Source organism: Heloderma suspectum, chromosome 4 (genome assembly GCF_057233095.1).
Source record: "Heloderma suspectum isolate Gila_16-S chromosome 4, 16-S_ref, whole genome shotgun sequence".
Lineage (NCBI taxonomy): Eukaryota > Metazoa > Chordata > Lepidosauria > Squamata > Helodermatidae > Heloderma > Heloderma suspectum.
The window spans coordinates 190,485,263-190,498,752 of NC_139461.1; the positions used below are offsets into that span (position 1 = coordinate 190,485,263).

Below are 13,490 nucleotides of genomic sequence, written 5' to 3' on the forward strand. Positions count from 1 at the left end.
GTTGGGGCATAGACTTGAATTACTGTGGTGTTGAATGGTTTGCCTTGGATTCATACTGAGATCATTCTATCGTTTTTGAGATTGTACCCCAGTACTGCTTTTCCCACCCTTTTGTTGACTATGAGTGCTACTCCATTTCTTCTAAGGGATTCTTGCCCACAGTAGTAGATATGATGGTCACCTGAATTAAATTTGCCCAAGCCTGTCCATTTGAGTTCGCTGATTCCCAAGATGTTGATGTTCAGTCTTGCCATCTCATGTTTGACCACCTCCAGCTTACCTTGATTCATTGATCTGACATTCCAGGTTCCTAAACAATATTGTTCTTTACAGCATCGGATTTTCTTTTCACCACCAGACACATCCACAGCTGAGTGTCCTTTCGGCTTTGGCCCAGCCGCTTCACTCTTTCTGGCACTACTTGGAAATACCCTCTGCTCTTCCCCAGTAGTATATTGGACACCTACCGACCTGAGGGGCTCATCTTCCGGCGTCATCTCTTTTAGCCTTGTGATATGTTCCATGGGGTTTTCTTGGCAAGAATACTGGAGTGGGTTGCCATTTCCTTCTCCAGTGGACCACATTTTGTCAGAACTCTCTGCCATGACCTGTCCTTCTTGGGTGGCCCTGCATGGCATAGCTTATGGCTTCACTGAGTTACGCAAGCCCCTTCGCCACAACAAGGCAGTGATCCATGAAGGGGATTCTTAGCTTTGCACCACCATTAATATGAACTTTTCAAACATCTAAATCAAGATTTCCTAAAGATGGATAGATGATCAATCGATTGATCAATAGACAGATAGAATTGTTTTCCCCTAGAGCACCAGTTCATAGCAGTCTGCCTCTTTGGGTAATAACAATGAGGTGCCTCCTGCCAAAGCATTTTTATTTGTTTCTTAAAATGCAAAACAAAACTGCCTTTTGCCCTAACTTTTACCAAGGAGGCCACACATTTGTCAGCATGGAAATCAGTCTCCTTTGGGAGATCCTTTGTGGATAACTGTTAAATGAAGTAAAATGTTCACCTATTCTGGAAATATTATCCTGAATAGACTCACTTCCCAACCCCTAACTTATCTAACCTGCAAGATCTACAGAACCTCCATAATCCTGCCAAAGCAATGGCACTCATTATTCATATTATGCAGAGATTGTGGGTTAGTGACCTGCCCTGGTGTAGGCCTTGAAGCTATTGTTATCAGGTCCTTAGTCAAAATATTCTCTATCTCTACCAGATGAAACTGGTTTCCAGATTTATTCCATGTACCAAGACTCAGAGGGAGACAGGCAAGCAGACAAATAAACTTGAAATCTTCCAGTTGTCGAGAAATGCAATGAATTCATTTGTTAAGATATTAGAAAGCTTGAAAAATAAAGATCAGGTTTTGTTGCTGTCAATGCAGACCTCTGTGAGAAGCAATAGATAGCATTGGGTGCAAAATATCACTCTCCCTAATGTTATGCTGGTTGAAGAATTGTTGAATCAGCACTTTAAAATATGCATTCAGCAAATCAGATAACAGAAACAGGAGCTATTTGAAAATCCCAGTTTTTATCTGCCTCCCACATTATACAAACCATTTCCATAAAGAGATTGTCAAAAATATATGGGCTAACAGGCATGATGCATTTCAAATGCTGAATTTTGTTTCCCCTTTCTCTGCCCAATGGGAAACAGTTTTCTTCACTGGCTAAGGGAAATTCTTGTGTAGCCAAAGCAAATGTGTATTGGCTGGGGTGGTTATCTCTCAGTACTAAGCTGATGTTATGGGCAATAGTAAATCTGAATAAATGGTCACTCCTTTAGACTGCTGGGAATTGTTTTATGACACATACGAGATCATTGTCTTGAGTGCTAAGTTTCCAGAGCTGCAGTATATATCTCAGTCCCAGTCACTGAAGGCCTTAGTATAACAATTGTGAATTATAGCAGAGGTTTTCTTAGCCATACACTGGAGGCCTCTAGTCTTTGGGGCTGAGTTTCATTGACAGGATATGTTGTACTTTTCACACCTGTATAACCCTGCTTTAGACCTTGTCATGAGCAACGTTTATGTCATTTAGAGGTATTTGTTGTGTACACACACACTAGCACACACACACACATTTATTCTTAAGAGAGAGAGAAAATACCCTGACTGTGAGCATCTCTACAAAAGCCTAAAATCCCGCATTTAAAACAGGGCTTTCTGCTTCCATTTTAAATGCAGGATCATGTAGGGATGGACGAAACTTACCTGATCCCGAAGCTTGCTTTGCAGTGGGGGGGAGGCGCTCCGTTTCTCCCCCCAAAATTCTGGCCAGGGGGGAGGCGCCCCATCCCTCCCTGCCAAAATTCTGGGCGGGGGGGGGGAGCGCCCCGTCTCTCCAGCCGCAAATCCTGTTGTCCTGCTGGGACGCAAATGGCGGCGGCCATAGCTGCCGCCGTTTGTGTCCCTGGCCTGCAGTCAGCCGTGATAGGCTACGTAAATCCTTACGTAGCGTATCATGGCTGACTTTGGAAAAAAAAAAAAAGCACGTACGCAAATGTACGTTCCTTATTTGCGTTCCTTATTTGGGCACGGGTAGTCTACGTAAATATTTACGTAGACTACGACGAAAATAAGGGCAATGCTATTTGCGTTGCCCTTATTTTCGCCGTAGTCTGCGTAAATATTTACGTAGACTACCCATGCCCAAATAAGGAACGCAAATGGTGGCGCCCATGGGCGCTGCCATTTGCGTACGTGCTTTTTTTTTTTTTTTTTCAAAGTCAGCCGTGATAGGTTACGTAAGGATTTACGTAGCCTATCATGGTGTTTTTTGAAAATCTAGCCGTGATAGGCTACATAAATCTTTACGTAGCCTATCATGTTTGTGGTTTTGTTTTGTTTTTTACACTTGGAAATGGCGGCGGCAGCAGCCGGTCGGAAGACCGGCCACCGCTGCCACCGCAGAACCACTGCCGAACCGCCGCCGTGAGCTGCCGCCGTGAGGGACATTCGCCAAAGGTAAGTCCCATCCCGGGGGGTGGGGGGGTGGCGGACTGTTTCTCCACCAATTTCGGGGGGCCGAATGCACTGGCATTCGGCCCCCCCGAGATTTGTGGAGAAATTCTCTGACATCCCTAGGATCATGACAGGCTCCCTTTACACACGCTTCCTCCCCCCTCCCCTTTCCCCCTCCTTTCCCCCCTTATCTGAGTCTTCCATATGTTTCATTATACAGCCACTAGATGGCACTATGGTCTAGCTCTTCTTAATGTGGCTTTTCCTCTTTTCATGAGGGAACTCAAGCAGAATTGAAGCACTGTAATTTGATAGCTCTGATCTTTTTAAAAAAATGGAATAAAGGTAATTTAGTGTGGGACATGCCCTGGAGGCTCACAACATCATTTAAAAGACCCGCAAACTTCCGTGAGTAACCAGTCGCAATAGCAGGATACAGCTCTGTGTGAATAAGCCCTGTGAATGATTAGACATACAAGAGAAAGCATATAGTATTTTGACACTGAAGGAAATGTGAGATATATATATATATATATATATATATATATATATATATATATATATAATATTCCACACTGACAACAAAGGTCCGCATAGTTAAAGCAATGGTATTCCCCATAGTAACCTATGGCTGCGAGAGCTGGACCATAAGGAAGGCTGAGCAAAGGAAGATAGATGCTTTTGAACTGTGGTGCTGGAGGAAAATTCTGAGAGTGCCTTGGACTGCAAGAAGATCAAATCAGTCCATACTCCAGGAAATAAAGCCAGACTGCTCACTTGAGGGAATAATATTAAAGGCAAAACTGAAGTGCTTTGGCCACATAATGAGAAGACAGGACACCCTGGAGAAGATGCTGATGCTAGGGAAAGTGGAAGGCAAAAGGAAGAGGGGCCAACCAAGGGCAAGATGGATGGATGATATTCTGGAGGTGATGGACTCAACCCTGGGGGAGCTGGGGGTGGCGACGGCTTACAGGAAGTTCTGGAGTGGGCTGGTCCATGAAGTCACGAAGAGTCAGAAGCGACTGACTGAACAAACAACAACAATATAATATTCCCCCAGTTCTTCACTTTTACACTCCTCACTCCTTCATTATTTACCTTCTTTCAACTGACATGACAGTTTTGTGTTCAAAGGGAAATATGTGTTTCTTATCAATTTATTTTGAAGGGAGAAGAAGGAAGTACAGACACAGGCATACCCTGATAGTTTTTGACAAGGCAACTCCATCATCAGGCAGGGAAGGGTAACATTTCTTAACCTAGCATACATAGATCCAAGACCAAATTTACCTCCCAAAATTTCTTCTTCCTATATCAGCAGTGGGCAGACTTCAGTCTTGACGGATCTTGTTTCTTTGCATTAAATCCCCCAGGTCTACCAAATGGAACCTTGGTGGCTCAAAATGGTGGCTCAGGTGGAGGAACCAATTACCAACTGCACGCCATCAGCCACACACTAGATGATCTGCATATACAAGTACAAATCTACATCCAAGTCTACAGATCATAGCTTCCAACAGCCTAATTGGTGTGTAGATGGGGGGGGGGGGCTTTTTAATACTTCCTCTGTTAAACATTTGGAGGTGGGAAACCTTTGCCAATCAGTGCAAACCTTCCAGTGATGATTTGAAGTCTTGAGTTACTTGTGCCCATCCCTGTTTTATACTACTCTACATACACATAGAGATGTATGAGAAATTTGTTTCAATTAGTGTTTGATCAGAATTTACCCAACTCACACCTCCAGGAAGTGACCACAGACCTGAATGCAATCTGCAGTCAAAGTCTGTACATGTATTGCTAGTAGTTCAAATGATAATAATTTTAATCTATGTTTCTGTGACTGCCATTTAGTATTAATAGCGGAACAACCACATATCCTGATTGGATAGCTTTGAATATAATGCTGCATACACCTATTTGTAAGTATGACTTTACTCATATTAGTAGCCTGGATGACTTATTACTGAACAGGCAAGGTTATGGAGCTCTTCACAGCTATACTGTTCCTCCTTAGAATAATTAAAAAAAAACAAAAACACACACCTAAAATTGCTACCTGAGGTAACAACAGTGTCTGCTTTGGAATGACAAAGGGGTGTCTCCAGCCACCTCAAGCTTCAAAATGCATGGTCAGCCCCATTGCTGTTGCCCTGGCAACAAGAGTACAAATGAAGGCAGACAACCAGGCTGATGGTCCCAAGAGCTTCAGCTTTGTCACCATGGTGGTAGAAACATGATTGTCAGGCCATCGGGACCTGGATGTCTCCTGAGCATGGGAGGAGAGGAAAAGAACCATCAAAACTTCTAACAAAAAATTAAGACCAGATGGTCAAGGGTTGAGGGAGATGTCCCCATAGCTGCTGTTGTTGCTCCTACTACTTGAAGATATGGGGAAGAGGAGAAAGGAGCAGGATAATAAATAATCCCCTCCCCTCTGGAGCTGAACCCCTTGGGGCAGGGGAGAGGCCCCCACCCCAAGGACTGTGACCTCTACCGTGAGCTACTAAAGATTCTGATAAGTTTGTATTTCTTTATATTTAGGACTAAGCTGACAATTTCCATGAATATGTTTGTCAGCATGTAAAGCTGCCCCATTTTGTGGATAACTGTGAAATAAACAAACCTTCTCAGGAAACATTATCTGGAATAAGTACTCTTTGCCTTCAGCTTCCTGATTGGCTAGGGTCATCATATGACCAGTCCGAGAAGCTTTGCTCTCACTCTAAATTGGTTTTGTTCGCCTACAGTAATGCATCATGACATCCTCATGTTCACATTATGATTCTGATTGGCTGGAATCACTCTTATCAAGGATAACCACTCCTATCACTCTTATCAAGGATAATCACTCTTATCACTCTTATCAAGGAAAATGTCACAGAAAAAACAGACTGGAGAAACAATGCCTGCAAACAGGCACTACAATGGCAAATGTCATGAGAGGACAGAGGTAGGGTTTTTTCTGAAAACATTTTCCAGTTTCACAAAACACTACTTTCACCCTGAAAACAGAAACAAGTAAACATTCAGCACAGGCTCATATTTTTCTATAGCTACTTTGGAACAGCCCTGCTAAATAACTTGTAGGCAGACCCTGGTTTTTTGTTTTGTTTTTTCCTCCTCCTGGTTTTAAAAGAATGACAGCAAAAGCACCTTTATCTGACATTTAGGATGATTAAATTTTGAAAAATCACTTGGCATATTCAGTATGACTCCACAGGGTGCTCTTGCTTTATAAGGCAATGGATCATGTTAGCTTAACTTATATTTAAGATTTGCAGGCCTGATATTATTGTGTTAGGCAGTACTGCTGGAATGGAAACATAAAATTTTCCTGCTACAAGATCAAGTCGGTGCCTGCCCTGTGCTATAAATTAGGGCCATAAAATTTTCAAAGCAATATTTGTCTGAATCCAACTGGTATTGTGACCCAGCAAATTCTGCCTAAATATAGGAAATAAAACTTTGGGTCAAACCACATGCTACTTTTATTGTCCCACTGTGTTGAACGGTCCTCAGTCATCATACATTGGCAAGTATAATGGGCAAATGTATTGAACTTCATAGATAAACTAGCTTCACAAAAATCGATAAAGTTAAAAAAAAAAACACCCTACACTGACTTGTGTGCAGTTCTTCTCTCACTTGGGCGATAAAGCAATAGATATTCAAGCAGCATTCCATCTCCACCATGAGGGATGAGGCTGCCTCCAAATAATAATGTGAATATATCAACAGTAAAAGATTATTTGTAAGCAAGAGAGTCGGCAGACATCCCAGAACCTCTTTTCGTGAATGGATATTGAGAGCATTGAACAGAATATTAGGCATGAACTAGTGAGACCTGGGTTCAAATCTTAAGCTCCCCCCAGAACTACCTCGCTGACCTTGGTCTGGTCACTATATCTCAGCCTAACCCATCTGATGGGACTGCTATGAGGATAAAATGGATTCTTTGATATGCATTCCTGTGTGGTTCCTTCATTACCATCCTTCCAGAAGCAGCTTAAAAGCACAATCCTATTTGTGTTCTGGGGGAAACAAAAGGAGTGAGAATCATCCCCTGTATGCCCCGGCCATGGGCTGCTAAAGTTTGGAGGGGGTGAGATAATGATAAGCCAAATCCAGGTTGGCTTACAAGGAGACTTTGTTGAGTACTTACAGCTAGGGATGTACAAAAGTCCTCTTACCTGGCTCTGCCAGGTTCCGCTGGGTGGGGGAGGCGCCCTGTCCCTCCCCCCGGAATCCTGGCCAGCCAGCTCCGCTCCACGGGGATTCTGCGGAGCCACCGGCCGGCTCCGCCAGCAGCCAGACATCCGGCCGCTGGCTAGCAGGGACGCAAATGGCAGTGGCCATAGCTGCTGCCGTTTGCATCCCTGTAGTCAGCCATGATAGGCTACGTAAAGACTTACGTAGGCTATCACGTCTGGCTTAAAAACAAACGAACGTGCATACCAAATGGCGGCGGCTACGGCCGCCGCCATTTGAGTTCCTTAGTTTTGGCAAGGGGTGAACGAAAGTCACTTACCTTTTCTCGTAGCTTTTTCGCGGTGGGGGGGAGCGCTTCGCTGCTCCCCCCGCGAAGTTCAGGCCGGGGGGGGAGGCTTCCCGCCTCGCCCGGCCGAAATTCAGGCCGGGGGGGGAGGCTTCCCGCCTCGCCCGGCCGAAATTCAGGCCGGGGAGGAGGCTTCCCGCCTCGCCCGGCCGCGAACACGAAAGTAAAAAAAAAAAAAAAAGTCCCCTGATAGGCTACGTGACGATTCACGTAGCCTATCATGGCTAGATCTGGAAAGTCAGCCGTGATAGGCTACGTGAATCGTCACGTAGCCTATCACGGGTGACTTTAAAAAAAAAAAAGCGCGTACGTGAATGGCGGCCCCCATAGGGAGCCGCCATTCGCGTTCCTTATTTAGTTGCTGTAGTCTACGTCAATGTTTACGTAGACTACGGCGAAAATAAGGGCAACGCAAATAGCGTTGCCCTTATTTTCGCCGTAGTCTATGTAAACATTGACGTAGACTACAGCGACCAAATAAGGAAGGGGAATGGCGGCTCCCTATGGGGGTCGCCATTATCCGTACACACTTTTTTTTTTTAAAGTCACCCGTGATAGGCTACATGACGATTCACGTAGCCTATCACGGCTGACTTTGCAAATCTTGCCGTGATAGGCTACGTGAATCGTCACGTAGCCTATCAGGGGACGTTGTTTTTTTTTTCTTTCATTGCAATGGCGGGGGCGGCAGCCGGTCGAAAGACCGGCTGCCGCTCCCGCCCCGCTCGAACACCGGACGAACCGCCAGCCGGACCCGCCGCCGGGAGGGACATTCAGGGAAGGTAAGTCCCGTCCCGGGGGGGGGCGGGGGGCGGGGGGGCGGAGGATTTCTCCCCAAAACTTGTTCGGGGGGCCGAACACGTTGGCGCTCGGCCCCCCGAAGTTTCGGGGAGAAATTCTCTGCCATCCCTAGTTTTGGCCATCTTAGTCTACGTAAATATTTATGTAGACTAAGACGGCGAAAATAAGGGGGAATGCAAATAGCGTCCACTATGCTATTTGCGTTCCCCTTATTTTCGCCATCTTAGTCTACGTAAATATTTACGTAGACTAAGACGGCCAAAAATAAGGAACGCAAATGGCGGCGGCCATAGCTGCCGCCATTTGCGTACGCGTTTGTTTTTGTTTTTTTAAGCCAGATGTGATAGGCTACGTAAGTCTTTACGTAGCCAATCATGTCTTGTAAAAAAAAAAAAAATCCCAAAGCGACAAGACTACAAATGGCGGCGGCGGCAGCCGGTCAGAAGACCAGCCACCGCAGCCACCACCGCCACCACCCGGAAGATCTGCCCCAGGTAAGTCTCGTCCCAGGGGGGATCCGCGGGAGGGCGGGGGGGGCAGGCCGTTCTGCCACAGGTTTTGGGGGGCCATGCATTCGGCCTCACCGAGATCCGTGGTGGAATTCTCTGCCATCCCTACTTACAGCACACAGGCATACCCAATGGTTCGATCAGACAGCTTCCCTGAACCCAGAGCCATGGGGTAAAATGGGTTTTATACCATACATGTTTGCTTTGAGGCAGCATGACAGAAGCAAGCATTAATTAGCATTCATCTGCAACTTTCCCAGCATAGGCTAACAGTGCTTGGTCAGAAGGAAAAGAATCAGAACATTCTCAGCACAGACACCTATAAAGAGAGCCTCACTTCTCAGGCTCTTCTTAGGCCCTGATAAGATAAACATTAGCTCGTTAGCATGGAATGTGCTGAGGCGGCGATATCGACCTTTGACTCATCTCACAAGCCAAGAGGCCCACTCGCAAGGAAATTGCATCCCATGAACCAAAGCCAAGCATTATGGATCTCTAGGCCCCTCTAAAACTGCAGATGACTTGATTACAGGCCCAGGGTTGGTTACACTACCGCTAGGGGTGCATGAAAGTCACTTACCTGTCCTCGAAGCTTTTCGCGGTGAGGGGAAGCGCTTCGCTGCTCCCCCCGCGAAGTTCAGGCCGGGGGGGAGGCTTCCCGCCTCGCCCGGCCGAAATTCAGGCCGGGGGGGAGGCTTCCCATCTCGCCTGGCCGAAATTCAGGCCGGGGAGGAGGCGCCTCGCCTCGCCCGGCCGCGAACTAAACAGTTAAAAAAAAAAACGCCCCCGTAATAGGCTACGTGACGATTAACGTAGCCTATCACGGCTAGATCCGCAAAGTCAGCCGTGATAGGCTACGTAAATCATCACATAGCCTATCACGGGTGACTTAAAAAAAAAAAAGCGCGTATGCAAATGGCGGCCCCCATAGGGAGCCGCCATTCGCATTCCTTATTTGGTCGCTGTAGTCTACGTAAATCTTTACGTATACTACGGTTAAAATAAGGGCAACGCAAATAGCGTTGCCCTTATTATCGCCGTAGTCTACGTAAATCTTTACGTAGACTACAGCGACCAAATAAGGAATGCGAATGGCGGCTCCCTATGGGGGCCGCCATTATCCGTACGCACTTTTTTTTTTTTTAAAGTCACCTGTGATAGGCTACGTGACGATTTACGTAGCCTATCATGGCTGACTTTGCAAATCTAGCCGTGATAGGCTACGTTAATCGTCACGTAGCCTATCACGGGGGCATTTGTTTGTTTTTTTCTTTTATTGGAATGGCGGCGGCGGCAGCTAGTCAAAAGACCGGCTGCCGCTCCCGCCCCGGACGAAGACCCGCCGAACCGCCGGCCGGACCCGCCGCCGGGAGGGACATTCAGGGAAGGTAAGTCCCGTCCCGGGGGGGGGGCGGGGGGCGGGGGGGTGCAGAGAATTTCTCCCCGAAACTTGTTCGGGGGGCCGAACACGTTGGCGCTCGGCCCCCCGAAGTTTCGGGGAGAAATTCTCCGCCAACCCTAACTACCGCCCAAAGGATGAGACTGGTGGTCACATGTCTGAAATCACACTTTATTCACAAACATGTACATGGGTAATTTGCAAGCTGGGAACAGGTTACACATGGCTTTTATCAGAAAATACAGTATATAGTAAGAAATATTAGGCAAGATATCTTAGCCAATCAAAAGCTTGCATTTGTTATGTATATCCAATCACTTTAGGGATTATGCTGATCACACATGCATTGGGCATTTATCACATGTACAGAATGCTTCTTTCTATCCATGAATACACCCACACAGCTGGGGCTCAATGATTTGCAAATTCCTGCAAGGCAGTATGTTATCTCATTAGGCAACGGGTTTCTGCCTTCTTATTGTCCTCATGAGATAGGAGTTGGAGTCTCTTTTATCTGTGTTCAGGAATGTTTATTCCACTGTCTTACCCAGTTACCTGTGTCTTATTTTCCTCAGTTATATTCTCTGTACTTTTCCATCCTGGGGACTTTGCTTGAGGCCTACACTTAGGCCTTTTCTCCCACATTGTCTACTTAGAAGTAAGTCCACCTGACTTCAGTGCAGCTTACTCCCAGGTAAGTGGGTATAGGATTTCAGCCTAATAAGACCTTCCTCTTCTGTTATGGTTTCAAACATTGAGTCTTATTTATACTCCCCACCCCTGATTTATTTGGCTTTTTTCGATCATGTTTGGGGGTATTTTAAAACTTGCTCTATGATATTGTCCACTTTGTTATGATTTGATCATTGCAGTTTGATCTTGTACACCACTTTGGAAATGTATACTGAAAGTGATAATAAGTATTTCATAAATAAAATAGAATAATACCACCCTGTAGCCTGTGGAAGAAGGACAAGGTAGAGATGCAATGATGAAACAGATGTTTAATATTTAAGAGTTCACAACAAATCCTGGCCCTTGACTAAGGTGCATTCTGATCGTAAAATGCCATATAGCTCACATGGTTTGAATTTTTTAATTTAGAATACATATCTAATAGTAAGCATATTTGTGATTGATTACATTTCTACACCATCCAATAGGCAAAGCTCTCTTATTCCTGCAGATCTCTTATCTTTCTGGTGATATTGCCAGAGGACATTACTCTCTATGACACAATGTTCAACATAAGAATAGTAAAAAAACCTGGGAAAGTCAGGGGAAATTTGCTATAAAGGACTACAACCTTACAGAGGCAAGTTAGGATAAGGTGAATGAGTCCTGCTGCCAGCAGAGAGGAGCTTCACCAATGGAGTGGGGCTTGTCTGCTCCAAGGCCCCAGATATGCCTGAAGAAAGGTCTCTGATGGCACACATACCTGATGGTGTGCCAAAAAAATTTCCCACATTTTTTCGACTGTTCTCATTCACTTTGATAGAAAAGAAATTGATTTCCAAAGGAAATTCAAAGGAGAAGAAATTTCAGAGAAATTCTCATGGGTTGGGTTTGGGGTTCTTGTGCTTACCTTACTTGTGAGGTGGCTGAGGAGTGTGTGTGAGTGTCTTGTCTGTCGTTGTACATTCCTCTCTGTGGCAGCCTGTAACCTCCTCAGCTTCCCGCACGTCAGTTAAAGCCATCATGAGGAAGACGTCATGAGGCAATTCCTCCCTGGGGCTTTTTCAGTTCAGGAAGTGCAGGTGGCCTGGGAGGCTGCAGAGCAATGGAAAGATGTGTACTAGGGAGAGAAAACACACACAGCGCCCTTGGCCACCTGGCAGTGATTAGGGAAGCTCAAAAATACCACCAAAAGCAATTCAAAATTCTGCCTCAAAAAAGTAGAACCAAAAACCCTTGAGAAGAAAGAAAGAACCTATGCTACAACAAGGGCTGTACATCACCTTGGTCTGAAGCCCGAATAATGAGTCAAAGTGGGCTGCTTCGGAGGTGCCTCTGTGTGATAAGAGGTGGAGCAGAATAGCAACGAGGTGCCCTGAAGCAAAGCAGCTGGTATACGAAGTGCCTCATCCGACTCGGTGATTTGTTCTGAGCAACCCAGACAGCCTGACGCCAAAAGTATCAGCTTGAGAAAGTTCAGTGAGGTGTTGAGGGGGAAGGGAGGAGGATGGGAAGGAGGAGGGGGGAAGGGAGGAGGAGGGGGAGGGGGAGGAGGTAGGGAGCGTTGGTGAATGGAAACTCTAGTTGCCCAATCAGGGCTGAACACAACCCAGCAACCCAGAAACAGTGGTGGAGGAGGGGGGAAGACTGAATAACCGTAGAGAAATGGCTGCATTTCAGAGACAGAGATCATTCTGGTGGCTTTTCTTAGGGATGTGAGAACCCACCCCTGTCCAAGTTCTCCGGATGCCCCCCCCCCAGCCCTGCTCTGCTCACTGGTCCCTCCACTGTGATTGCCATGTTTTGTTTTGTTTTTAAAAAAACATGGTGATTGGAAGTCTATGTGCACATAGACTTATACACAAAAAATGCCATGAATCTTGAGAATATGGGTGATTCACAGCACTTTTTGCATAGTCTATTTGTATACATAGACTTATACACAAAAAGTGCTGTGAATCGCCTAGGCAGGAGGAAGAGGACGTGAGGTGCATGCCCCTGCTGCTAGCTAGCTGTCTCCTCCTCACAAGCAAGAGATGGCTAGTGGAGAGTGGCGTGCGACACTCCTTCTCCTCCTCCTCCAACCTGGTTTGCTGTCAAGGACAGCCAACCAGTAGCGCAGCGCACGCCCCCACCGTTCGCTAGCTGTCTCCTCCTCATGAGCTGGAGACAGCTAGCAGTCCTTGGGGGTGTTTCCACCAATGATTTACCCCCTCAACTGACAAGGCACAGCATTGTCTCGAGGCCCTGATTCTCCTTTGTTTGGTTTATTGCCTTAGAAAGAAACTTCGGCCCTTCGTTATAGAGATCCTGTGAGTTAAAATGGGGGCTGGTTTCCGTCTTTGTGTTTACTGCTCTCTTTCCCAGAACAAGCATATGTGTGTCTACTTGGAAGTAACTCCCATTGTGGTCAATGAGGCTTGCTCCTGAAATGGAGGTGCATCTGGACTTTCAGGGGAAAGGAGAAAGTGGGGGAGGAGGGAGCCTCTCTTATTGGTTGAGCAGCACCTGTCAGTCAGATGACATTCACTCCAACCCCCACTCCCACCAGGAAG

At 46.1% G+C, this 13,490-nt stretch overlaps 1 long non-coding RNA gene across 1 annotated transcript in view; it reads right to left on the reverse strand.

The window, feature by feature from the left end:
• Positions 1-13,490, reverse strand: part of LOC146347875 (uncharacterized) — a 44,785-nt gene that overhangs the window by 19,049 nt on the left and 12,246 nt on the right. Inside the window, exon 3 of the long non-coding RNA XR_014789905.1 lies at positions 11,846-12,030. This is a non-coding gene — a long non-coding RNA (uncharacterized LOC146347875). The remainder of the gene's footprint in view (positions 1-11,845; positions 12,031-13,490) is intronic.